General features: G+C 38.0%; 1 pseudogene; it reads left to right on the plus strand.

Moving 5' to 3' along the window:
• The first annotated feature begins 1,066 nt into the window (after positions 1-1,066).
• Positions 1,067-2,328, plus strand: LOC111719545 (annotated as a pseudogene).
• Positions 2,329-4,584: the final 2,256 nt, after the last annotated feature.

Below are 4,584 nucleotides of genomic sequence, written 5' to 3' on the forward strand. Positions count from 1 at the left end.
TGCATCTCTTTAGAGTCTAATTAAATATGAACAAATTGGTCATTATTCTATAAGATATTCTTCATTCTCTTAGACAAAAGAATACACAAAATTGGATGATTATTAGTTCCTCAATGCCTTCCAGAGTTGTTGGAGAAATTTTTGATTGCAAAAACAAGACATATTTGTGTAGGGCAGCAGTGTTTGCATTGGTTTGTCCAAATCACCATTCGATGAGTATAAATAATATAATCCCCACACCTTCTCATCCAATGAAAAGTTGGAATAGGTTGTTTGCAGAGACAAGGATGATTATATTGAATAGGAAAATAATTAGATATTTTAAAAAGCGGTGTATATTAGGGTAATGCGTGTATCATGTTGAGAATTCTAGAATAGATCATGTGACATATAGTGCAATAGGGATGAAGATGATGGAAAAGTAGTCTAGTTTGAAGCTTATTGTTAGGTTAAATGTATTTATTGAGAATCATTGTCAGTTTGTAATTGTGGTTTCTTGTCCTAAGTGGATAAATAGGGTTAATGGAAGGAGGCTGGTAAAAAAAAAAGCAAAGTTAACTGTGTTCTTACACAGTAATGAGAAGTTGCTGGTTTTGTGTGGGTGCCTATTTTCCTGACGTCCCTCCATCATTTGCAATTTTCTTTTCTTTGTTTTCTTGTGACCTTTACCAATCTTGATCTCTATGAGACTGAACCTCAGGGTTCTTATAAATTGCATTTATCTAATTATTAGTGGCTCGTCGTAGTTAATTTTTATATAAAGTTTTGGTAATCTCCTTCTCTCTTTCTTCCTTTCTTCTTTCCTTTCTTCCTTCCTTCCTTCCTTCTTTCCTTCCTTCCTTCCTTCCTTGCTTCCTTCCTTCCTTCTTTCCTACCTTCCTTTCTTTGTTCCTATCTTTCTTCCTTCCTAACTTCTTTCCTTCCTTCCTCCCTTCATTCCTTTTCCTGTCAGAATAACATTTGCATTTCTGTGGTCCCATGATATTTATTCTATTTATCATTTTTTTAAAAAAAATATCTTGGCTTTGTGGCAGCACCTATGTTTCCACCCTTTTCTAGAATCACCATGGCAGTGGAGACCCTGTACAGGTACCCTGAAAACAGGCTGGCCTTTAAGGTCCTCATTGCTGCACAGTACAATGGGACCCAGATCCATCTCCTCACTTCCACTTTGGTCAGACCAATTGACTACTGAATTTCTCTGAAAATTTCCTGTTGCCAAGATTCCAACATTTGAGAGTGATGATGGTTTTGTGTTTTTGAAAACAAGGCCATTGCGCACCATGTGAGTAGGTTCTCCACCAGAGGCAGCTGCCCAGGTGATCCAGTAGGTGAGCTTTGCTGACAAAGACATTGTTCTCTGGGCCAATGCCTAGGTGTTTCCCCACATTTGACATCGTGCATCATAACAAGTAGGCCACAAAGAATGCAAAAAAAAAAAAAAAAAAAAAAGATGGAGTGCTGGAGCTTTTGGACACCCATCTGAAAAGTCGGAATTTTCTGATAGGGGAGCAAATGACTCTGGCTGTTGTGGTTGTATAAGCGGGTCTTAGAGAGATCTTTCTGGTAGACTTTTCCCAACACCGACTCCTAGTTCCTCACCTTATTTACCAACCCCAGTTCTGGGGGTTTGGGGAGAGGTGAAGGTCTATGAGAAGATGGCACAGTTTGATATTTAAAAAAAAGTTTGCTGAGAATTAGTCTAAGAAGGAGACCTCCAAAAAGCAAAGGGGCAATGAGAAGAAAACTAGAAGGTCCAGGCAGAGCAGAAAGAAGCAAAGGGGCCAAAAGCCTCTGGCCCTGAGAAGATGGATGAGTGCAAGTAGGTGTGGGTTGCAGAGCCCAACACCAAGGATCCCTTTGCCCACCTGCCCCAAAAGCATATTCATATTGGATGAATTTAATTAAAAGTACTTCAACGAGAACATTGTGAAGGTGGTCCTGCTGGTAACACTTTGACAGCAAAGGCTGGTCCCATGGTACAGAGTACGACATAGTGGTACCACTTGCCCAAGGTCCCTAGCCAGAACTTCATGAGTAGCAATCTCATCACCTCAATGTTCCAGCAGAATGAGGAAGAGCATCTTTGCTACTCTCATCCTTTTTGGGATCAACAATAGCAGCTTCATTTCTGGAGTATTGGTTTTCCAGGACCAGAACCTGACCTTCCAGCTCAGTCCAGACTGGCAGGTCAGTTATGAATCCTACTTGTGGTGTAAGTTCTACACTGGCAGTGAGGAGGCCCAGACAACAGTCCCAGATTAGTTCTGGGAGAAGGCTTTCCAGTACTTGAGCAAACTGTTCAATCAGGGCAAAATCTTCAAATGAAATTCCTGCTCTGCTATTACCTAGCTGCCTGTTTTCTCCTCTGCAGGAGGTGCCCATCAAGATTAAACAAAACCGAACACAGAAAATTAAAAAAAAATGTGATCCTTTACAATGGTTCAGAAATCACCTCTGATAATTCTCTCTATTCTTAAAGATGTAGATCATCCAAGTCAGATAGCTTGATCTCAACAAAAGCTGCCATAAGGTCACTTAGCATATCTTTATCTCAGATTTCAACTTCCTATCAATCATGTTTCAGTTTTTTAGTTTAAAGCTCACTCTTCTTAAATATTCTTTCTTTCATCTTTTAATCAGTTTTTAAGTTGGTTTGTTAGTTATTAATATGTATATATTCATTTTTTATTAAAATCCTCACATTTTATTTAAACTGCAAGTATTTTTCCCAGTATCTTGAATGGTTCATTACTAAGAACTTTCAGATTCTTGAGGTGGGCTATTGGATAGACTACTGAACTTAGGGTCAGAATACCTGAATTCAAATTCTGTTTCAGACACCAGCTAATGGACTCTTCCAAAGATACTTCAAATATCTGAGATTGTTTTCACTACATGGAATTTCTATTCAAAATTCTCTCCTAGATTAAAATGTACATTCTTTGATTATTTATTGCCATTGAAATCTCTTCTCCCTAAACATAAGATATAGGAAAATCCATACTGAAATTTCTTCTCTTTCACTAAAGCAAAAATACTCATATGTTAAGCCTTTAATGTATTGTATCATTACAACACCAACCATTTCCTTATCTCCTTTTTTTCCCTACTCCCTTCTTCCCTCCCTTTCCTTCCTTCATCCCTTCCTCCCTCCTCTCTTTCCCTCTTTCCCTCTTTTCTGTCCATATAAAGTATCCATAGGTATACCAACAGATGGTCTTAAAAGCATTTTTTTCTCTTTTGCACCTCTGAACCCTACCAGCATATTTTGGGGTTTACTGACTTGATTTCTTGGATAACAAAGGACAAACCATTCTTCAAGGATGAATACATCATTTAGGCAAAATAAAATACTTTAAGCTGCTTTACTGTCTAGGGAAAGAGACAGAGACAGAAACATGCACAGAGAGAAAAACAAATACAGATACTGAAAGACAGAGAAACAAAGAGACAGCCTCAAAGACAGCAGTAGAAAGAGACAGTGGCAGAGACAGAGCAACAAAGGTGGAAACAGAAAGAGGCAGAGAAGTGATAGAGGGCAGAGACATAGAGTACTCATATAATAACATTTCAGTTTCTCTGTCTCTTTGATTGGTATACTATCAAGCCAATCCATTTCCATACATTTCCCTAGCTTCTCATATATTTCTTGTTACCTTTGAAGTGATTTATACTATTCTCCATCTTCAAAATATCATCTCTGTATTAAGAGATTTTTAACCAGTCTCCACTATGAATCCTCTTTATAGTTCTTAGATATTTTCACATTCATATATTTTCTTAATAATAAAATATGATTCTGAACCCACCCCACTTTATCTATTCTGCCCCTTTTCTATAAAACATATCCTTTCAAATTTGCTTTCTTATGCACATCAAGCAGAAATCTAATTCTTTTAAACTTCCACCCATTATGTCTTTTTTGTTTTCTTTATGTGAATGAATTGAATTATTCTCAATATGGCAATCTTTGAAGACGCAAAAATTTCATTTATGCCTCCCTACCCATTCATTTTCCTGTTTTCTCCCTGCTAAAAAGCATGCACCATGACTGTTTTGAAACTTTACTATGTGGCTGTTGGTGAGAGTGTTCAAAATATATCACTCACTATTTTGCAAAGAGTGGAATAGGACTTTACTTGATGTATCCTCAGAACACTTGGCATGGAGGCCATCCTCTAATTGCTTGTCTTTCATTTTCTAATGCCTGTGTTCCCCTAGAAAAGCTGCCTGTAACCTGTGATGGTGATTTCCATCTGAATCTATTGGCTTGAACTTCCGTCTCATATCATACTGAGAGCCCATTGTGTAAAAGGGAGCCTTCCTTCTGACCTCAGTCCCTCCATTTTCTGCTCTTCCTGAACCCTGAGGAAAAAAGAAGATTAAAGTTGGTAGAGAAGAGGACTTCCATTTCATGGCATGTCAAATTTAATCTCCATTCTTTGGATGTGAAGAAAAGAAATTAAACTGGGCTTCCAAATTGATCATATCCCTTCTGTCTCCTGCCAGATCTCCAATCTTTAATGGAGGGTGGCCTTTCAACAAATTTTAAACCTATCCAGTACCTGGTGATGTCCTAAA

The sequence above is a fragment of the Sarcophilus harrisii genome, chromosome 1 (genome assembly GCF_902635505.1).
Source record: "Sarcophilus harrisii chromosome 1, mSarHar1.11, whole genome shotgun sequence".
Classification (NCBI taxonomy): Eukaryota; Metazoa; Chordata; class Mammalia; order Dasyuromorphia; family Dasyuridae; genus Sarcophilus; species Sarcophilus harrisii.